The 24250-nt window shown below is 45.6% G+C and overlaps 1 protein-coding gene across 1 annotated transcript in view; it reads left to right on the top strand.

The window, feature by feature from the left end:
- MRC2 (mannose receptor C-type 2) overlaps window positions 1-24250 on the top strand; it is a 531676-nt gene that overhangs the window by 258735 nt on the left and 248691 nt on the right.

Below are 24250 nucleotides of genomic sequence, written 5' to 3'. Positions count from 1 at the left end.
CATATTAAAACAGGATGATACTGCCCGGCTCATCTGTAGATCAAAAGAAAGTAGGTGGTCAACCATGACCCTAAGTTCTTTAAGGAGATTTCACCCGAGAAAGCAAACTTCCCAGCTCATCTGGCCACTAGTTGCTTATCCAGACTGAGGGCTGACCTCCAAAGATAATAACCTAAGTTTCAACAGCATTTAACTTAAGGAAATTACCTTCCATCCAGATGGAGATTGCCTTCATAAAGGTATCAGAATTGATGGCTATTAAGTGCCTGTCCTCTGCAATAGATACAACGATCTACTTTTCTTCAGCGTAAGAAAACACCTAAAGACCGAAGGATCGGATCAGCTTTGCTAGGGGGGGATACATATAAATTGAACAATGTGGGACTTAGTGAGGACCCCTGCGAAATCCCACAAGGAAGGGAAGAATAGTAAAGATTTCCTTTGAGTTATTTCTGGAGCCGGCAATGCGCTCCGCATAGAAATTACTTTTTGCCTCCTTTATAGCTGCATAATACCCCCTCTGAGCCCTTCTTAATGTTAGTTTCGCCGAAGGGCAGTACTTCAACCTCTAGCAGCATTCAAGTTTTTTACATGAGTGTTTTAGTTCTCTAAGGTTGTTGGAATACCAAGGTTTGGATGGTGCATTTCGAATACGCCTATTAGAGAGCGGAGGAGTTACAGATTCTACAGCCTGAGAAATCCAGTTGGTATAATTCTCTAAGGCTACGTCCAGAGTACCATTGGCAATGGGCCGCGAGTTAGACAGAGCCCTGCCAAAGACCGAAGCATCTATCCTCTCAGAAGGCCTACTTTGAGAAGGCTTTTTAGAGAAAAAGGGTTTGACAATAGAACAAGAGAACTGGATCAGAAAATGATCAGACCAAGATACTTGGAGAGGTTGAGCAATAGATAAAGGAAAGTTGGAGCAAACCAAGTCCAGGATATGACCCCCAATATGCGTCTGGGAATTAGTCCATTTGGTTAGTTGAGCTAATTTAAGTCAATCCTTCAATTCTATTGTGTCAGTCGCTGATGGGCAATCAAAATGTATATTAAAATCTCCCAAAAGTAGGAAGCTAGAGAAGCGTACGGCCCTAGGAACAATAACCTCATCAAGAGCTTTCAAAAAAGCTCCGGTCGAGCCTGGTGGTCTGTACACAAGCGACCCACCTAGAGTGAAGTGCGGGGTCATAGAAATCGAAAAGTCTAATATTTCACTGCCCTCTATTCCTGGAGAAACTTCATGGGTCAAGGTCCTAGAATCCCTAAACACCACTGCTAAGCCTCCACCCCTACCCACTTTCCTATCCACACTCGTAATTTTAAATCCCCTGGGGATGGCCAACTCTACCATAGGGGGGAAGATTCATTACACCAGGTCTCCGTCACAAACAGGAGGTCAAACTGATCCTCGGAGAGAAGTTCAAAAAGGTCTGGGGCATGCTTAACAAGTGAACGGGAATTGATAAGCGCCACCCGAATGCGAACCCCCTCCCGAGCTGTTGAGATGGGAGTAGTCCGAAGAACCGAAACACCCAAGGCAGTGTTAAAACTAAAATTACACTTGCCACATTTCCGAGCCAGATTATCAAGTACCTCCCAGTGGCAGTCACACTTCTCCTTAACTGATTTAAGCCCAGTAAATAATCACGGCTATAGCTCCTGCACTCCTCCAGCAGCTCTTTAGGAAAACGGGCTAGTGGCTGGCGCTGGTTGCATCCTGAGCGCGGACGGGTGCAGACGGGCTTGCCTTTGGCACGCCCGCTGCGCACGTCCGCTTCGCGTGCTATTAGACATGCGCCTTAAGTAGACAATTCCCTCCCCCAGCTAGAGCGTCAGCTCCAGCCCAGGACCGGGAAATGGAAGTATGGAGGAGCAAGCACTACCCTCTGCACAAACGGCACCAAGGAGCCGCGACAGAACGGGGCAGGCGAGATAAAGAACAAAGAGTCAAGAGTGCTTTTACAGTAATCCCCCAACTGAAATCAGTTAAGGTACTCACAATATTAAAAATATGTTAAAAATTGCTGCAAGCTAACCGGAGCACCAACGGGTTAAGCAGGAGCAGCCACTATCCGGCTGTCTTCGCTGTGTGTCCTATTAGGCATGCGCCTTAAGTAGACAATTCCCTCCCCCATCAACACGGTCATTTAAATTCCTACTAGTAAGGGCATTCGAGAACCCTGTTTCTGTCATACTTTTCAAATTGGTGCTTAAACATTTCTTGGCCAGTTTTCTACAGGCCGGTGAGGAGGCTTCCCAGTCCATGAAAAACCAACTGTGGTGGTGATCTGACCAACTTAAAGGAAGTGCCTCCCCAAACCTCAGCAGTTGAGTGTTAGAGAAAATTCCATCCAACCTGTGTCTTGCACAATGTGTTGGTACATCCACTAATTGTGTGAGGCCAAAGCTAGGCATGTTATCAACAAGAGAACTCAATCATTGCATGTTAAGTCCTCTAAATAAAACTTAAAGTCTCCTAAAATAGTTACATTTTAGAACTTAAAAATAAAATTCAGGCATATATAATTGATACTCAAGAGAATATTTGTTTGGTCCAGCAGTAGATCTCGACCTAAAACAAACGAAAAAGCTAACGATACAGCAAAGGCAATGTGGGCTATGCAGATGAGGACTTCTTTTCATTGAGAGGTTTCCGTTCACTTAATAGTTCAGGATAGGCTGCCTTACGGTACCTCTGAAACAATCCTCAAGCTTTATCCTTTCAAAATTGGGTATTATATGGCACCAAAACGTGTTAGGCAAACAGACTTTTAGACAAAAAGAGAAAGTCATCAGAGGCTACTCTTACAGAGGATTGAACTATTCCAGTAAATGACTGTTCGGGGCATGTGTAGTTGTAGATAAACATGCTCTGCATACTCTGCTCGGACATGCACGCTTGTTTTCCTTCAAAGAAGTCTTTCAAGTCATGAGATATAGGTTCCTCCCCTATGAATGTTAATGCGCATAGGTATTAACTCCATAGTTAGATTGTTTTCTCCCGCCGTCGGGGTCGGTTGTGCCTAGCCAGGGCTCTGAGTCTATGCTGCATGGCGCTCTTTGTCGGGGCCTCTTGAGTTCTCTGTTCCCGTTAGCCTTCGAACAATCCTTCTGTGCACCAAGTTCCTTTCGGTTCATATTCTGGCATGGTCTACTTATCGGATCTGTGCCTTTGGGTTCATCAGTGCCCTGTTCGGAGCTTTGCACCTCTCAGGCCTCTTTTGTTGAGTCTCGTGCTAGAGAGTGCGACTACCATCATAAAAAAGACACCTTTTCACTACTGTCCACAGTGCCATTCCGAGTACTCATGGGTAGATAAACATGCAGTTTGAAATCCCTGCCTGTCCTCGGATCTTAACAAAGCCTCCTGCTCTGCTTGCGTCCCTTACACTCCAAAAAGACCACTCGGAACCATTATGATAGTCGACTCGCACGATGCACCATGGAGCAACACTGTAATGTCAAAACCCTGACATCTTTAGAGAGGACATCGAAGAGGAAGGAGCGGTTTAGGTTAAAGAAGTCGCGTCTTGCAGTCTGGAACCTTATTCCCCCTCGGAATCTGAGATCCAGGACCCGCAGCTCATACCAGGCCAGCATCAGAAGACGTCCTTTGTAAGTACCAGTTCATACCAAGCTACTCACCGCCCCTTGGTGGCCGGGCATCAAGCCCACATTTGGAAATACAGCCACCAGGTCACCGGCCTAAGGCTTTGTAGCCGACTCCAACCCCGGTGCTGAGCAAGCTGCTCAAGAACTAGACCGTCTTGATGCTGCCAGCTCCCTCAACGCCCTCTGAGGTCTCAGCACAGGCACCGATGGACACTTCAAAACCAAAACACTGGTCGATGTCAAAGACGACCTCAAAGCTAAAACAGTTCTCAGCACCTAGTCGGCCGCCCACAACAGACTCTGAAGATGAAGAGTTGCCGATTCTTCAACGTCTTCGGGAGAAGTTGGACTCTTTGGAGTGGATACTGTTTATTCATCCCCAGACAGGGAAGATTAATGCAAAGTCTCCACCTTTGATGCAGCAGACTCTCCTTTCGAAAGAGGGAGATGATATTTGAGGAGCAATTAGCTTTGGATCCTCACCACCTCCAAAGAATAAGAAGCTCCAAGATAGGGGCACTCCTCCACTGCCTCCATGACCTGCTTTTCCACCTCTTTCTCCTTGCCCTCCTCACCTCCTCCTCCATCTCCACATCCTCTTCCACTACCACAGAGGGCCTCACCGTCACAGAAGTGTCTGCACATTCCTTCAATGGGGAGGGAAGTCCTCAACCTTTAGACCCTTACCATGCATCTGCTGATCTGGAACCCCAAATGATCCATGGGATTATTATGGGGTTGTCCCTCCATGTGACAATGACTCGAACTTTACCCTGCCAAACCTTCCCCATTTGACAATACTACTTCTTACCATAAGGGACTGCATTGAGCAGCCACCTTTCACAAGTTGGACGTGCACACCATTCCTGAAGATAAGCAATTCCTGGTGGAAACACTCTCCCTCACCCATCGTGACACACAATTATTGCGTATGCTTTAAGGAATGCTTAAGCCTACGCAAGAGGTCTTTAAAGACCCGGTCAAGGCCAGGATTGTCACCCCAAGGGTTGACAAAAATATAAGCGCTTCCCCTAGGATCCATGCTACATTAGAGGCTAGCTCCCATTTTGCAGATTGCTCATCAGGATATAGCAACAAGTGCATGAGTGTAAGTGGTAACTCCACCCGAAGTTCTGCTCCCCTATTTACAACTTTGGGGGTTCCCCAACATTGTTCTGTTCGGAACCGCCGAATACGCCAAAAACCCAAGCTTCGCCTCCAGGTTTACACACCCACAGTTCATGGGCAATGCGCTATTGTTGAACTGGTTAGGGATATTTGCCTACACTTTTCTGCCACTCTCACTTCTTCCCTGGTAGCACCCATGTGGATCAGGCAAACATGGTTCACATTCCTACTTGAGTTGTCTCTAGTTCCTCATGAGAAGCTCCCAAACAGGCTGGACCTTTTCACTCAACACCAGGGCACATTCAGGCGTCCCAAACTCCAGCAGCTCAATCTGATGATTAAACTCCTGAGGTCCTGGAGTTTGGTTACCTCAATCTGCCCCTGAATGTATGCCCATACTCAGCAGGCTGAAGTAGAGGGACGACAAACCTCTATGTGGAAAAGAGGAAGGTGTTCATCCACTTATGTCTACCCAAACACATTGATCCACTAATGCTCAGGCCTGGCTTGCACATTTGTTTACATTTGGCTGCAGTGTCATCATACTTACTGCACAGAGAACACTTCTCTCTTCAGAGTCCCTGTCATTAAATGCATTCATGGAAGGATTTAAGAGGGTTATCCCTCCCAGGATACCCATAGAACCTCAATGTGGTACCCACTAGGCTCATGGGACCCCCGTTTGAGCACCTTCATTCTTACCCTCTTCAGGTTTTGTCTTTGAAAGTGGTGTTTCTAGTCACAATCACTTCCTTTTGGTCTCTTTACCCCTGGGGTCACTACGCCACCTATATGACCACTTCCTGTGGGAAGTGGCCATAACCCCCTCTCAGAGTCCCAAATTCTGCCATCACCCAAATGGCAGACTTTTAAATTTCGTGTCCTTATCAGGTAGCCCACCTTAGAGATGGAACTAGCCTGAGGGTGAACACACCTCTCTGACTACTAATTTTCCTGCCTGTCCAGGTGCCAAACGGGCCCTGGTCTGTGAGGGTGGCATCCCCTCACCTCTTTGGGAAGCCAGATTTGCATACCAAAGGCCGTGTGCTCTTTGAAGCTCCCTGTCTTGGAATGCTAATTTACTAGTCATCCTGTTGGAGGGGATGTGAAACACCCTTTCCATAACAGCCTCCTTTCTCTAGGTACCAGGGGTATCACTTACTAGGGAATGACAGGGGGTGCTAAAGGTATTGCCAGTTGGGGAAACAGTTGTACAGTTTAGGGAATGAGATCTTGCACTGGGGACCTGGATAGCAAGCACCCAGTGCATTTTCTGTCAAAATTTAACCAAATACCAGGCAAAGAGAGGGGCAGACCATGTCTAAAGGGGGCAAGTTTCTTTACCAATACGCCAAGAAGTTGTACTGTCCCTGGAGGAAAATTATTACTTGGTCACCATTGACCTGACAGATGCAAGCTTTCATATAATAATGCACCCTGCACATTGAAAATGTCTCATTTTTGTGAGGAACATTTTTCGTTACCAGTTCAAGGTGTTTCCATTTAGGATAGAGTGATGGGATTATACAGAGCTATTGGCACTCGAATCAGTTCACCTTCGGGTGAGGCCATTCATGTATATCTGTACGTAAACATTTGGCTTGTCACCGCAAGCTTTTTTCAGCAATGTTAGTGCAGACCTCAGAAAGAAGTGGATCAATTATATCAATTGGAGTTCACATTCAATAAAAAAAAAACTTGGCAGTGCCACAAATAGGAGAATAATTTTCCGAGGGCTTTTATGAACACTTAATTGACATTAACATATCCCATACACAAGATGGAATTGGGACTGCAGGAACAAACTCGCTCAAACCAAATGTCTCAGGCTCTGACAGTGAGAACTGTAATGAAATTATCAAGAATTATTGAATCGTGCATTCATTGGTCCCTAATGTAAGACTTAACCTCTGAGATAATTTCAAGAATGGTTGAACAGTCACTGGTCTTAATTGAAGGAGAATTGTGAAGATTGTTGTAAAATGATGCATACATGTAAAAAGGCAGGCAGTTAAAGACACCAATACCAGAAGTAATCAGTACAACAAACACTTTGCAATTGGATTGGGAAGTACATCTCACACAATCTGAAAGTAAGAAGTTACTGATTAGAACACAGTGCAAGGAAGCACGTACATTATCTGGAGTTAAAGATGGTGTTCTTGGTACTGAAGGCTTTGGAAATTCAAATTAAAGAGAAAGTGATATAAATACTCTCAGCCAACTCAACAGCAATGTTCTGTCTAAACAAACAAAGGGCACAGTTTTGTACCCGCTGTTGAAACCAGTTAAAAAACTTTGGCACAGGACCAATACTATAAACATACCCTTAACTGGAAATGATGTCCTGGCAAAGAAAACATTTAAATGAATTCTCTGAGTGGGCAGCCCAGCACTTCTCACAAGTGTGAATTTAAAGGGAAATGCATTTTTGATAAGTTGGTAGTGAAATGTACATACTCCCTTCCTCAGACCACATAGTGATTAACAAGTTCAAAAATTCCAAATAAAGTGTTAATATTATTAGTGCGAAAATGGACACAGCGATACGGTACTCGCAACTTAATGTACTGGGACAACATTATGTAATAAAAATTCTGTACAAAAGGCTACATTAACTATGTAAAAAAGAAAGAGATATCATCCAGATCCTCACAGTCTACAACTAGCAGACTGACTCTTGAGGTCATATTGTTCCAATATATAAACTTTCCAGAAAAGTGTTGGAAGCCATTAACGAAGCTAGAAGCCTAACCATTCAAAAGTATTAAGACATAAAAATGGTGCAGATACTTAAATTGGTGTAAAAAAGACAAAAAGTAATTGATTACATTTGCAGGCTATTGATTGCAGCATACATGGGGGAGGTTTACATCAGGCATTATTTTCTTGATGCCACTTATAAAAATGTGTTCGAGGCATATGAGCTGCAGATTGTACACCTTAGCATTAGACCGCCACCTGGTGTTGGGCTCGGATGATTGCAGATTGTTGTTGTCTTGGAAGAAGTCTTTGTAGTCATGAGATAGGTAACTCGTCCCTTGGACAATACTGCGCATGGGCATCGACTCCATCCTTAGATTGTTTTTTTCCGCCACTGGGTTCGGATGAAAGTTTCTCCGCTCCGGCCAGAAAAAGACTTTTCAGCAACTTCGAAGCACAAAACTTCCACAAACTTCAAGAAATTACCTTCGACATCGAAGACAAGGCTTATTGACGACATAACTTCCATTCCGGTCATCGAAGTCGGCCGTTAGGCCTATCGACGCCGTGTGGCCTACACCACATGGAAAGAACTTGTTCAAGAAATGCCCGAAATGTCAAGCAAAATTCCCACATAGCGATCACCTCGAGGTCTGCAACCTCTGTCTATCGCCGGAACACGACGAGTCGACCTGCACAGATTATGCGTCCTTCCGATCGAAGAAAACCATCCGGGATCGGAGGGCCCGTCGACACGAGATGAGGAGATCAGCCCCAGCACCGGAGGATATCTTCGACGAAGAGGTTCCCCTCGTTCCCGAAGAAGACTCTCCTAATCTCCAGATCGTATCAGAGGCAGACGGCTCAAATGAATCCATTCCATCGGGTCAGCGCGTGAGTACTACTGCCCCTGCACCACATACTCTGCCCAAACCGAAGGCAAAGGTCAGTACTCCGCCCAAGGGGCCCAGTCGAGACCGAAAATCCACTTCGACTGCCTCGCCATCGAGCCAGGCTCCGGAGAAAACAACAAAGCCTTCTAGTGCCTCGACACAGAGTAAAACTCTCCCGTCGCCACCGAAGCATAAAGACACTTCGACGGCGAAGGCAAAAGACCCTTCGGTACCGAAGTCAAAAAAGGTACCGGCACCGAAACATAAAGAAGCACCGGCTCAGAAGCCGTCCACTTCTACATCTTCGGCGCCGAAGACAATAAAGCCTGATTCCGAGGTGCCCAAATCCTCGAACATGCCTATAAAGCCGAAAATAACACATTCGGCACCGAAAACTATGCCACGGGACGTTACAACACCTCCCAATGCTAAAGAAAGACAACAACCTCCACCGGAGCCCAGGAAGGTTGTAGAAGAGGAGGAACTTTTTACACCAGATCCTCAACAAAATAAGATCTATATAGACCCAAGGACAGGACGTGTGGGTACTACACCTCAAAAGAAGAGACCAGCAGATACACCACCCACACCTGTTGTGCCTGAAAAGAAGAAGGACTGTGCAACATCTCCTATGCACCCTTCCTCTCCTACACCTCTTCTTCCCCCTTCTCCTGTACCTCCTCACATATCACCTCACATATCTCCTGCACATTCTCCATTATCCTCACATTCCTCACAGCAAAATGATGATGAATATAATTTATAGGGAGGGGAGGACGAGGAAGAGCCTAGCTCATATCACATAGATGAGGATATATGGGATTATTCAAACCCAAAAGATGTACCTATATATGACCCACAGAATATGCCTGACATTCCAGAACCCCACTCATACCCATGAAAGCCTTCCCCTCCAGAAGACCTAATTAGTTTTAGTCATCTGTTAAATAGAGCTGCTGTTTACCACGGAGTCCCTATGCATTCTGATGATATTGAAGAGGATTTTCTTCTAGATACCTTTGAGCACTCTCAGCGGACTGCTCAAATTCTTCCAATGATTAAGGGAGTAGTCAAGCATGCTCCAGAAGTATTTAAAGACCCTGTACGCACAAGATATTAAACCCTAGAATTGAAAGGAAATATAGACTAGCACCCACAGACCCAGTCTATATTAAAGGACACCTACCACTTGATTCATTAGTTGTGCCCAATGCGAGAAAGAGGGCGAATTCTCAGACCTCTGGAGAGGCGCCCCGCCTGATAAAGAATCAAAGGTCATTGATGCATCAGGGAAAAGAGTAGCTGCACAAGCTGCAAACATGTGGCGTATAGCAAATACACAAGCCTTACTTTCTCATTATGATAGGGCTCATTATGATCAATTAGAAAAACTACTTGAACATCTGCCAGATCAGTACAAAGATCAAGCAACTGACCTAATACAAGAAGGCATGTTAATATCCAATGCCTCAAAAAAATGTGCCCTAGATGCCACTGACACAGCATCTAGAGCCATAAAAACCAGTGTCATACTTAGGAGACATGCGTGGCTACGCATTTCAGGGTTTAATCAAGAAGTGCAAACTACAATTTTAAACCAGTCTTTTAATCAAATCCAATTATGTGGTCCTGAAATAGACACCATACTAGAAAAAATGAAGAAAGACAGCGACACCGACATAGACAAGTCTATGGGAGCTTTACAATCTACACCAAATAGAAGCTCCTTTTGTCGCTCCTCCTACAGAGGAGGCTCCAAACAGACTGGAGCAGACACTACGACATCTTTCAAGTCACACACATCCTCCAACAAGGGATACTTTAGAGGAGGATATAGGGGTAACAATAAGAAAGGAAGAGGTTGCGGTAATAACAACAATCGATCCTCTTCCACCACCAAACAAAGACTTTCCTCTGCTCCCCCCACAGCATACCACTCCTGTAGGGGGCAGATTAAAACAGGTCCTGCCTGTCTGGAACTCCATTGCAACAGACAAGTTGGTAAGACAGATTATCCAACATGGCTACTGCCTAGAACTTACAGCAACCCCTCCAAATACACCTCCGAGACAACATCCAATGTCTACAGACCATCTGACTCTGCTTCGACAAGAAGCGTTATCACTTCTACAGAAGGATGCTATTCAAATAGTTCCTTTAGAAAAACAGAGAATGGGGGTTTACTCGCTGTATTTTCTAATTCCCAAAAAGGACGGGACACTGAGGCCAATCCTAGACCTCAGGCCCCTCAACCGTTCCATACAACCAGATCATTTTCATATGATCACTCTAGAACAAGTGCTTCCACTGCTTCTTTACCCAAAAAACTGACAACATTAAGAGTGAGCTCCGCACTGACGCAAGCCTCTTCGCCACACCCAACTGCATAACACTCACCGAACCAAAAAACAATGCTACATGGTCTTCCTTTGACCCTACACCGAAGAAGAAATAGGCAAACTGCTCAGCACCTTGAAACCCTCCAATCACCTCACGGATCCCCTCCCCGCTAATGCTGTCAAAGATTTCACTCCATTGCTCCTTCCACTCTGGACCAAAATTATCAACAGCTCACTCCAACAAGGAACCATCCCTGACTCCCTCAAAGTTGGTCAAGTCACACCTTCACTGAAGAAACCTACGGTCGACCCATCCGACCTAAACAACTATCGCCCCATTACCAATATTCCCACTCTCGCCAAACTATTGGAAAAATGCGCGCAACTACAACTGACTAAACACATTAATCAGTTTGATCTCCTCAACCCTCATCAATCAGGCTTCCGAGCAGGACACAGGACTGAAACTGCTATGACTCACATAATTGACGATGCCCTTCAAATCCTAGATCAAAATGATACCTGCCTCCTCATCCTTCTTGATCTCTCTTCAGCCTTCGACACTGTTAAACATGAGAATTTACTCGAACTTTTGAACACAAGAATGGGTATATCTGGGACTGTTCTCAAGTGGTTCACCTCCTTTTTACACAACAGGTCGCAGAAATTCAAGAGTAACAACCTGATGTCCTCGCCAATACCTGTTTCGTTAGGCGTCCCCCAAGGATCCTCCCTATCACCAACTTTGTTCAACCTAGTTATGGAACCTCTCACTACCTTGCTACAAGCATCCAATGTACTTTTTCACATGTACGCAGATGACACCCAACTATACCTCAAACTACAATCCCCCAAAGACATTTTACTCCTGAACTCAACGATCAGAAGCACCCAATCCTGGCTTGCCGATAATCATCTCAAACTCAATGCTCTGAAAACAGAGTTCCTTCTGATCTCACCTCCCGCGAAGATCTCTACTACTCAATCCTGGCTGAAACAGCTAACTGCACTCAATGTCCAACCCACCATAGTAGACTCAGCAAAATCTCTAGGCATAACTCTCGACTCCAATCTCAACATGCAGCATCATATCAGCAAGGCTACTAAGGTAGCAAACTTCCAAATCAATATCCTGAGGAAACTTAAACCCTTCCTGCCAGCCAAAGACTTCCAAACTGCAGTACAAGCACTAGTAATCCCGCGAATTGAATACGGCAGCATCGCCCTCTGCGGTCTTCGGTTAACCACTACTGCACCCCTAAGAGCTTCTCTAAACGCTGCAGCGAGACTCATCACGGGGTCAAAAAAACACTTGCATATCCCCCCTGACTTGAAATCATTGAACTGGCTGCCTTTGGGAGCCAGAATTCACCTGAAAATCGCCTGCATGACACACAAGGCTGTACATCTGAGCTCTCCCGGATACCTCGCTCAGAAGCTATCAATCTCTGGCGGCACTAGAAACACTAGAGGCACTAACAATCTTCTGCTAAAACCTCGAAGATTCCGTAAGGAAAAAACTTATAAACGCTCCTTCTCAGGAATGGCACCCAGGATCTGGAACTCACTCCCTCCTGAAACCAGGCTCATCTCCTCCATCACACTTTTTAAGAAAGAAGTAAAAGCTATTCTCATGGCCAAATACACTTGACACTTGACCTATTAACTTTATCCCTAAAGTCTCTGCACCATTCTGTATTATTCTGCTTGATCCCTACGACTATGTGTTTTACCTGTATTAATGACTTACCTGACTATCTGTGCACACAGCTATCTATAATACCTGCATATTGATGTACCTGTTTTACTTTACTCCCTAATGACCTGAGTTTCACTCTCTTGTTGGTATGCCCTGCTTTGTAAAGCGCTCTGATATCTGCAAAGATCTTGTTCGCGCTATATAAAACTTTCAAAATAAAAATAAATAAATAAATAAACAATAGGGCGACTTCCTTACAACACTAGATCTAAAGGACGCCTATTTTCATATCCCCATACATTCTGCTCACAGAAAGTATCTAAGGTTTGTACTAGAAGGAGAACATTATCAGTTCAAAGTACTTCCATTCGGAGTAACAACGGCACCAAGAGTATTCACAAAGTGCCTAGCAGTGGTAGCAGCACATCTCAGAAGACAACAGATACATGTCTTCCCTTATCTGGACGACTGGCTCATAAAGGCAAAATCTTTCAATCAGTGTGCCCAGCACACACATCAAACAATTCAAATATTGCACGACTTAGGGTTTACAATAAACTACACCAAGTCACACCTGCAGCCTTCGCATGTACATCAGTATCTAGGGGCTACACTAAACACATCCACAGCCCGAGCGTATCCCAGTCCAGCCAGGATACAGAGTATTTAAGCCTTAGTCGCCAATTTTCAACACCAGCAGTCTTTGCAAGCCAAGGTGTTCATGAAACTAATAGGCATGATTGCATCATGCATCTTCATAGTACCACACCTAAGACTGCAGATGCGTCCCTTTTAAGAGTGCCTAGCACAACAATGGAACCAAGCTCAAGGTCAACTAAAAGACCTGGTGTTGGTAGACAACCGCACATATCACTCTCTGCAATGGTGGAATACCAAAAACCTGACAAAAGGGCGACCGTTCCTCGAGCCTGTTCCACAAGTTGTGCTTACAACAGACGCATCCCTCACAGGGTGGGGAGCCCATCTCTTACATCACACAACTCAAGGCCAATGGACCATTCAACAGAATCAGTTCCATATCAACCACCTAGAGCTGCTAGCAATATTCCTAGCACTCAAGACCTTTCAACTTCAAGTACAAAACAAAGCTGTCCTTGTCCGGACGGACAATATGACAGCCATGTATTACATACAAAAACATGGGGGGACACACTTTCTGCAACTGTCCCAACTTGCACAGAACATTTGGAGATGGGCCGTTCCTCAAAACATACATCTGCTAGCAGAACACCTTCCAGGAGTCCACAATCAGATAGCAGATCTGTTAGGTCAGCAGGCACAACAGATTCACAAATGGTAACTACATCCACAAGTTCTTCAGCCATTCTTCCAAAGGTGGGGGCATCCACACATAGATCTGTTTGCCACCCTCGAAAATGCAAAATACCCAGCCTTTGCCGCCAGGTTCCCACACCCACGGTTCAAGGGCAATGCGATATGGATGAACTGGTCAGGCAGATTTGCGTACGCTTTTCTGCCTCCCCCACTCATTCCATTAGTAGTGCGCAAGCTCAGACAATAGTCTCTCACACTGATCCTGGTGGCTTCAACATGGGCACGCCAACCGTGGTTCACCACACTACTAGACCTTTCTCTAGCTCCATATCAAAAGGTACGCCTCTCACCATCCCTGCTCACACAGAACCATGGAGAAATCAGACACCCAGATCCAAATCAACTGAATTTGGCTATCTGGCTCCTGAAATCTTAGAGTTTGGTTATCTAAACCTACCACCAGACTGTATGAACATCATTAAGGAGGCTAGAAAACCCACTACCAGAGCGTGTTATGCCGCTAAATGGAAAAGATTCGCAATTTATTGCAATAATAATCATATTGATACCCTGGATGCATCCATCCAGAATATCATCTGTTACCTTTTACATCTACAAAGGTCTAACTTGGCATATTCTTCCATACGCCTGCACCTTGCAGCAATTGCAACATGCCTACAGAATAGACAACATCTGTCTCTCTTTAGAGTGCCAGCAATCAAAGCATTCATGGAGGGATTAAAAAGAATAATCCCACCAAGGTTACCACCTTCTCCTGTGTGGAACCTAAATCTTGTACTAACAAGGCTCATGGGACCCCCGTTCGAGCCTTTACATAAATGTGAACTACAATTCCTAACATGGAAAACAGCTTTCCCTGTTGCCATTACCTCTCTTAGGAGGGTAAGTGAAATACAAGCTTTCACAATACAAGAACCATTTTTTCAAATACATCCTAACAAAGTGGATCTAAGATCCAATCCAAAATTTTTTCCAAAGGTCATCACCTCTTTTCACCTAAATCAATCCGTAGAGCTAACTGTGTTTTTCCAAAACCCAGACTCTGTGGCAGAAAGAGCCTTACACACATTAGATGTTAAAAGAGCTCTTTTATACTACATAGATAGAACTAAATTCTTTAGGAAGACAAAACAACTGTTTGTAGCTTTCTCTCCTTCTCATAAAGGCAACCCCATCTCCAAAGGTGGGATTGCGAGGTGGATTGTAAAGTGTATACAAATATGCTATGTTAAAGCTAAACGTACTTTAACAGTTCCTCCTAGAGAGCATTCCACTGGCTATTCAGCTACCCCCCCCCCCCGCAACAGGGATTTTCTACATCAGAGGGTGCCTCTGTGCGCTGTTGAAACTGTATTTACTGGGGCCTGTGCACTTCGTTTTGTTGGCCAGCAGGGGGAGTAAAACTTTATTCAAACAGTATTGTTAGATTTCGAGTTAGTGACGCCTTTACCTGCTGAAGTCCAAAGTTGTGGATTGAGCCTGTCTGTCTCCTAGGAGATTCTGAACAGGAGCAAGCAGCTGCCGAGACCCCACCCCCAGGCCAGCAGACCATTGGCTATTCAGCTACCAGGCAAGGCTGAGCCCTCCTCTCACACCTGCCCAGGCCCCTGAAGGCCTTGCTGGGTGCACCCCAAATCATTCTCCTCCATCTTGTGAGTTGCAGCCCACATGTGACCCAGATTGCTTTGAGCAGAGTCCAGGAAGTGGTAAGGAGACAGACTAGTGCTGTCTCTTCCCAAGACAAAAAGTTGTTTAAAAAACGATTTTCACTTTCTGTGTTTACGGTCTATGCCTGTGGTTGTAACAGTTAAAAATTGTAGTTTTAGCCTGCCTGTAATTGCATTTTTATCACCTGTATTGTGTTTTAAATGTGTGGTTTTCCCTGCCCATGATTGCCTTCATTTAGTGTGTTGAATTGTGGGATTTGCAGTCCAACTTCTGTAGTTTGGTGACAAATCTGTTTTCCCTCCAAATTTCTCATTTTCTCTGTGCTTAGGCCTGTGTGCTGAAACAGTTCACCCCCAGCCACCATTTTGTGTTCCCAAGCCAGTGAGGCCAGCCCCCCTGCCCCATCCCCCCCCACCCCCCCAAGCAACAGGGATTTTCTACATCAGAGGGTGCTTCTGTGAGCTGTTGAAACTGTATTTACTGGGGCCTGTGCACTTCGTTTTTTGGCCAGCAGGGGTAGTAAAGCTTTATTCAAACAGTATTGTTAGATTTCGAGTTAGTGAAGCCTTTACCTGCTGAAGTCCAAAGTTGTGGATTGAGCCTGTCTGTCTCCTAGGAGATTCTGAACAGGAGCAAGCAGCTGCCCAGACCCCACCCCCAGGCCAGCAGACCATTGGCTATTCAGCTACCAGGCAAGTCTGAGCCCTCCTCTCACACCTGCCCAGGCCCCTGAAGGCCTTGCTGGGTGCACCCCAAATCATTCTCCTCTATCTTGTGAGTTGCAGCCCACATGTGCCCCAGATTGCTTTGAGCAGAGTCCAGGAAGTGGTAAGGAGACAGACTAGTGCTGTCTCTTCCCAAGACAAAAAGTTGTTTAAAAACGATTTTCACTTTCTGTGTTTACTGTCTATGCCTGTGGTTGTTACAGTTAACTCAATGTCCAACCCACCATCGTAGACTCAGCAAAATCTTTAGGCATAACACTCGACACCAATCTAAACATGCAGCAACATATCAGCAAGGCTACAAAGGGAGCGAACTTCCAGATCAATACTCTGAGGAAACTTAAACCGTACCTCCCAGCCAAAGACTTCCAAACTGCGGTGCAAGCACTAGTCATCCCACGAATTGAATACGGCAGTACCGCCCTCTGCGGACTCCCACTATCTACAACCGCACCACTAAAAGCGTCTCTAAATGCGGCAGCGAGACTCATCACTGGGTCAAAAAAGCACTCCCACATTACCCCTGACTTGAAATCCCTGAACTGGTTGCCGTTTGAAGCCAGAATACATCTGAAAATCGCCTGCATGACACACAAGGCGGTACACCTAAACTCACCCGGCTACCTTGCTCAGAAATTGACAATCTCCGGGGGAATCAGAAACACGAGAGGCGCAAACAATCTTCTGCTGAAACCCCGAAAATTCCGGAAGGAAAAAACATACAAGCGCTCTTTCTCAGGAATGGCGCCTAGGATTTGGAACTCACTCCCTCCCGAAACCAGGCTCATCTCCTCCACTACACTCTTCAAAAAAGAAGTAAAAGCTATCCTCATGGCTAAATACACTTGAACTACTATCTCGAACGCTATTAACACCCTGCAATGATCTGTATTACTTGTTTGACCTCTTTACTCATTTGTACGAGTTGTCATATCATTCACATGATTGGATTTGCAGTCACCCATTTGTATTATCTGTACTGTATGATCTACTGATTTACTTATTTGACTTTGTTCCCTCATGTACCCTTCTTTACTGTGTGATCTATTGATTTACCTATTTGACTTTGTTCCCTCATGTACCCGTCTATGTAAAGCGCTCTGATATCTGCGAAGATCTTGTTTGCGCTATATAAAACTCTGAAAATAAATAAAATAAATAGCCTGCCTGTAATTGCATTTTTTATCACCTGTGTTGTGTTTTAAATGTGTGGTTTTCCCTGCCCATGATTGCCTTCATTTAGTGTGTTGAATTGTGGGATTTGCAGTCCAACTTCTGTAGTTTGTCCCTCTCATTCCTTGGTGACAAATCTGTTTTCCCTCCAAATTTCTCCTTTGCTCTGTGCTTAGGCCTGTGTGCTGAAACAGTGCACCCCCAGCCACCATTTTGTGTTCACAAGCCATTGAGGCCAGCCCCCCTGCCCCCCCTCCCCCGCAACAGGGATTTTCTACATCAGAGGGTGTTTCTGTGAGCTGTTGAAACTGTATTTACTGGGGCCTGTGCACTTCGTTTTTTTGGCCAGCAGGGGGAGTAAAGCTTTATTCAAACAGTATTGTTAGATTTCGAGTTAGTGAAGCCTTTACCTGCTGAAGTCTAAAGTTGTGGATTGAGCCTGTCTGTCTCCTAGGAGATTCTGAACAGGAGCAAGCAGCTTCCAACTCCCTGGCCAGCAAACCTTGTCTGAGGTTGCTGGGACCTTATATGGTGTGCTGATGGTTGGCACATGTGTACACTGATTGGTGGTTGTATCTCGTGTTTCTATTGGGTTAGGGTTAATGTCCTCATTGGTTGGGTATTTGAGGGTTCTGATTGGTTTCTCTGTGTGTGATTCAATCATTGCAGGGTTGGGACTAGGGCTAGGGTTCGGATTTCTATAGGAAGTAGGGACTAGGGCTTCCTATGTTATTGGTTGTTGGGAGTAGGGTGGGACTAGGGCTAGGGTTAGTCCTTTAATTGGAAGTAGCTATTTAGTGCTTCTGGTATGATTGGTAGTTGGACCAGTTGTTATGTTATGTTATGTTAAGGTCATTTATTACGTGCACAGCTGCTCCAGCAAAGGAGGGTCCTGGCGCCCGACAAGGTACCAACACAACACAACTTAGAGAGGGTAAAAAGAGGGAACAGATTTAAGGGAACAGAAAAGTCTTAACGGCTTTACGAAAGGAGAGCAGATCATCGAGGGCACGTATCTCTGGGGAAAGGGAGTTCCACAAGGCCGCGGCACGTACTCGAAATGAACGGCCGCCAGCACGGCTACGCTTAAAACGGGGGACTACTGCAAGTTCAAGGTCAGATGATCTTAAAGAGTAGACCGGAGCGTAGGGGGACAAAAGATTCAGAAGAATCAAGGCAGGAGAGCCCTTGAGGATCTTGTGAGACACACAAAGTACTTTAAATTGGATCCTCTGCTTGATCGGCAGCCAATGGAGAGAACGCAAGGTGTTGACAGCAGAACAAAACCTGGGTAGACCCACGACTGCTCTGGCGGCCGCATTCTGCACGCGTTGAAGGCGGGTGATTTCGGCCTGATTCAGCCCTACCAAAAGGGAGCTGGCATAATCGAGCCGAGAAATCACCGTCGCTTGCACCACAAGTTGCCTGGTTGATGCGTCGAAGAATTTTAACACAGGTTTTAGGCCGCGCAGAATGCCAAAGCAAAAAGCCGCAATGCGCTTTGTGTGGCAGACAAAGCTGAGGGTAGGGTCTAGCCACACCCCAAGATCTTTTATGTCCGACACCGGCATCGGCGTGGGACCAAGTTCCGAAGGCCACCACATATCGCCCCAGAGTTCCGTTTGCTTGCCGAAGATCATAATATCCGTCTTTTTTGCGTTCAACTGGAGACAGTTGGAAGTCATCCAGCTGGCGACAGCCCGAAGTCCGTTCTGGAATCTAGGGGCATCCACATCAGAGTCCCCACTGAGCGTGACCGCTAGCTGAGTGTCGTCAGCGTATGACACCATAGTCATACCCCAACGCTTGACGACCTCAGCCAGCGGTCTCATGTAAAGATTGAATAACGTGGGGCTCAGCGAGGAACCCTGAGGGACCCCAAGATCTAGAGGATAGAATTTGGACTGATGGGGCGGAACGGCCACGCAAAAAGACCGGTCAGCAAGAAAGGAACAGTACCACTGGAGCGCCGGGCCAACAACGCCTGCTTCCTCCAGGCGCTGCAGAAGGATCTTGTGCGAAACGGTGTCAAAGGCGGCGCTAAGGTCTAATAACACAAGCGCCGCCGTTTGACCCGCATCCAACACGGAGCCCAGATGTTCCACCATAAAAAGGAGGGCTGTCTCCGTGCTGTGCCCAGCTCGAAATCAATTCTGCGTAATGTCTGAATGTTGGCCCGTAGGAGATGATCTGAAAGGGCAGCATTTACATGCGCCTCCGCTACCTTGGCCGGCCAAGGGAGGAGCGAAATCGGGCGGTAGTTCTCAGGTTTGCTGGCGTCCAATGACAGCTTTTTTAAGTTGGGCATGACCACTGCCTGTTTCCACTTTGCAGGGACCAAACCAGATGTCAGCGAGGTATTGATCAAGGAGCAGACCAGCGAAAGGTCGTAGGATGCCAGGTCTCTGAACAAAGCTGGCCTTAAAGGATCAGCCGGGGACCCAGTCTTGACCTGCTGAGCCAATTTCTTAAAACTTTCAGGTGTTAGGCTGGGAAGAGAATGTAAAACATCCTGCACTGGGAGGTTACAAGGTCCTCCGACAGAGGGCAAAACCATAGGAAAGGCTCTATAGATGGCTTGGACCTTTTCGAGAAAAAAGGCCGCCAAGGTTTCGCAGTGTGAGATGGAACAGTATTCGTTCGCTGAAACCTTTTTTGCCACCAGATCTTTAAGAGCCTTAAAAATGGTTTTAGATGGATTGGTGCTGTTGCGGAATTCAATGGCGTAAAATGCCGCGCGAGCTCTGCAGACAGCTCGATGGTAAGATTTAACAGTGGCCAGGTACAGGACTTTTTTGTTACTATCGTAAGTTTTCCGCCATTCTCGCTCAGCACGTCTACACGTACTTTTGAGCGCCCGCAGAGATTCATCATACCAAGGACTGGGGTCCCTTGATCCACGTTTGCTCAAAGCTATCGGGACAAGGGAATCAAGAGCCCTGGTGACCCATTCACAGAACCGGTCATAGCCCGTTTCCACGGTATCTGAGGGGCCCAACGGGTCCGACGATAGAAGACGGTGGAAGTCCTCAAGTTTGAGTTTATTCCAGCGCCGTCTCGGGACAGCTCGGACCGTAGCTTTAAGCCGGGGCTCATACAGTGGACACTGGATCTGCACCAGGAAATGATCCGTCCAGGCCAGGGGAGATGGGGTAGAGACGCTTGCCTCTGCCAAGTTCGTAAAAAAGGGGTCTAAGGTATGTCCACCTACATGGGTGGGAGACGCGGCCCTTTGAGCCAGTTGGAGGGCCTCAAGATCAGCCACGGAGCTACTCACAGCGGGCACGGTCAAATTGTCATAGTGAAGATTTAGATCCCCGAGAATAGAAAAGTTAGCACACCTTACTGCCAGCGTGCTAATAGCGTCTGGGAGGGCCTCCCTAAATGCCACATCACTGCCAGGGGGGCGGTAGATCAATATGCCCGATAGAGCAAATTGGGGAGTGATGGAGACTAAGGGTAGGGTTAGGCTTTCTATTGGAAGTAGGGACTAGGGCTACTTGTACCATTGGCTGCTTGGACTTGGGTTGGGACTATTGGTAGGACTAAGGCTTTTATTGGATGTCGAGATCAGGGTTTTTGAACTGATTGGGTGCTTGGACTAGGGTTAAGATTGGCTGCAAGGTCCTGGTCTCCTATTGGTTCTAGATGTTAGGGCTAGTGTTGTGATTGGATAGTGTTAGGGCTAGGGTTCCCATTGGCTGAAGGGGTCACCTGATTACTAGGGCTACAAAAAGGGCCAGGCTTAGGGCGTCTCAGCCCGGGCGTCGAGGCTAAGGGTGGAGAGGACAAGGGTAGTTGCCTGTTTGGGCCTGTTAAGGGTGGAGAGGACAAGGGTAGTTGCCTGTTTGGGCCTGTTAAGGGTGGAGAGGACAAGGGTAGTTGCCTGTTTGGGCCTGTTAAGGGTGGAGAGGACAAGGGTAGTTGCCTGTTTGGGCCTGTTCGAGACTGGTCGGGACTAGGGCCAGAAATGCTGCCCTTTTTCTCTTTAAAAAAAAATCCTTCACTCTTTTATCCCTCCACTATCCTTTTTCTATCAACATTAACAGACTAACATGTTCACTTCTCAAATGCCATGTTCCATATTCAACTATACTAATATACTGCTCAAATAACTGAATAACATACCCACTACTCAAATTACTTCATATTTATACTATACTAATTTTCAACACTAATCCTTTATGGGTTCCGGAGTGGCGTGCTACTCGCCAAAAAAGCGCTTCAACACCCATCAAGGGTAACAAGTGCTATATGAATGCAAATCTTTCTTCCCCTTTTATCCATCCGCTATCCTTCTTACTCCAAGTAACAGACTAATATCCACCACTGAAATTACCTCATATTTCACCATATTAATTCACCACTAATCCTTCATAGGCTCCCTGAATAGCATGCGTCAACAAGCGAGCGATAAATAAATACTTACCTTTGTCCTACTCTATCCTTCTGCTATCATTCCAAATCGAAATAACTGACTAACCTATCCACCACTTAAAATGTACTTGCGTGTTTCACTATACTAATTCAAAACGAATCCTCTGTGGGTCCCGGAGTAGCATGCTACCCGCCGAAAAAGCAATTCGACGCCTCGTCAGGGGTAGTAAGAGCTATATAAATGCAATTACAATACAATTATAATACATGGTCTACACCACATACCTTCACTAAACACTATTGTGTTGATGTGTAAGCCAAGCAGCAAGCTGCAGTAGGCCAAGCTGTCCTTAAAACTTTATTTCTAACAACTCCAACGGATACAGGTGACCACCGCTAAGGGGAGACACTGCTGCACAATCAATGCTAAGGTGCACAATCTGCAGCTCATATGCCTCGAACGGAAAATGCTACTTACCAGTATGCATCTGTTCTTGGCATGTAGAGCTGCAGAGTTGTACACGCCCTCCCGCCTCCCCGGGACTTGTAGCCGTTCCAGTTTTTCATCTTACTTAGATGAACACGCATGGACATCCTTTTCTTACTGTATCTCTTCCAACTCCATCATTTCCCATCATGGCGAAAAACAATCTAAGGATGGAGTCGATGCCCATGCGCAGTATTGTCCAAGGGAGGAGTCACCCATCTCATGACTACAAAGACTTCTTCCAAGACAACAACAACCTGCAATCATCCGAGCCCAAAACCAGGTGGCGGTCTAATGCTAAGGTGTACAACTCTGCAGCTCTACATGGCAAGAACAGATGCATACTGGTAAGTAGCATTTTCGTTTTGAAAGGGACAAATGGATCTTATCCCCACGGGAAGAACTAGTTCTGCCATGGAATTTAAATTTTGCTCTAGTTGGATTAATTTAAAAAACTATTTTGAACCTAGGTGTAAAATACTGTTTAAATTTGTAACTCTATAAAGACCTTTTTAGTACCAATTGCAAACATAAGAAGAGTAAATGATGTGCAAGTTTACTGCTAGGACAGCTAAATGTTTGCACATACAAGAATATGATGTCCATGCAAACCCATCCAAAATTAATTCCTTCAGTGTTTTTGACACTTTGATATGAATCAATCAATTCAGTTTTGCAAACTTTGGATGTTAGGGTGGTCAGGTATGTACCATCTTCAGGAGACTATAGGGATTACGAAGACCAATCAGTTTTTTGTAGTACATATCCCCAACGTTTTAGTGGTATTTTGTTCTGTGACTGGGACAACTACCACATTGATTGTTTGGAATATACAAATATCTTTCATGTCATTAGACCAAACACTAGACAGGTAGCCAATGGCACATTCACCTAGGAAAAAGGAAGCCGCTTTAGTTTCTATTTGTTAATATATATGTAGATTACAAAACCTGAGAAGCATGCTTATCTACACACTTTCACAAATAAGCATTGTGTAGACATACAAAACTAAAAGAAAGCCATGGTGGGTTAAATGGTGGTAAAATAGTTAATTTGTACAACTATCACTTCAAACCATCCGCCAGAAGAAGCAAATACCCCTACAAAATATATGCGTAGAATATGACTCTAGGTTCACACTAAAAATAGACAAGTTACTCACCTGTAACAATGGTTTTGTAACTCATTATTGGTTCATACATGACACCCCCACCTCCCAAGTGAAAGACGGGAGGGAGTTCCTAAAAATAATCTAAAGTTGAGGTCACGTTTGAACCAATCAAACACTCACACCCAGTCAACAGATCTGGGTTTAATCCATCACCGTTCTTTAGCCCACTCTGCCACCCCAGTTCAGAGATGGCCATATGCAAATCAGTCTGACCCTGTGCCTCATGGGAACAGTCCAGCCCGAACTGCCACTGTGATGGATTAAACCCAGATCTGTTGACTGGGTGTGAGTGTTTGATTGGTTCAGATGCTCCGTCAATCACCAGCCCCTTTTGTACCGCTTTGTACGCTGTAAGTTGGCAGGCTATGCTCAGACGTGAGTCCCTTGCTCACTTTGCCACTGGATTCAAGCAAGCCTGGCTGAAGACGGCTGTAATGCCAGAAATCGGTCCTAGGAAGCTTGTTTCTGGTCCAGGGAAGGCATGGTTGGCAGTTCGGGCTGGACTGTTCCCATGAGTCACAGGGTCAGACTGATTTGCATATATGTCTGAACTGGGGTGGCAGAGTGTGCTAAAGAACGGTGATGGATTAAATCCAGATCTGTTGACTAGGTGTGATTGTTTGATTGGTTCAGATGCTCCGTCCATCACCACCCCCTTTTGTACCGTAGAGCTACATTGCAGCACACATGACATACAACGTTTATGCTACTTGTACACTTTCTGAAGGACCTTCCTGATACCTTAGCTAATGCCAAATATACCAATTAGTGTTCACTAAAGATACACCATGTTTAGGTGTAGAGCCCATGCAATGGGAGGCTGCTTGGCAGTCTCCAATTGGCCAGACTAAAGTATGCCAGCTAACTGAGTTTATAAAAATAAAAATCAAGTCAGGGAGACAGCGTGAAAATTGCATAAACATACAGTGACAAAAGCACCAAAATGATTCATTCT

Source organism: Lissotriton vulgaris, chromosome 5 (assembly GCF_964263255.1).
Source record: "Lissotriton vulgaris chromosome 5, aLisVul1.2, whole genome shotgun sequence".
In the NCBI taxonomy this organism is placed as follows: domain Eukaryota; kingdom Metazoa; phylum Chordata; class Amphibia; order Caudata; family Salamandridae; genus Lissotriton; species Lissotriton vulgaris.
Note: the sequence above shows the minus strand (reverse complement) of the source record. Positions and strands in the feature narration are given on the sequence as shown.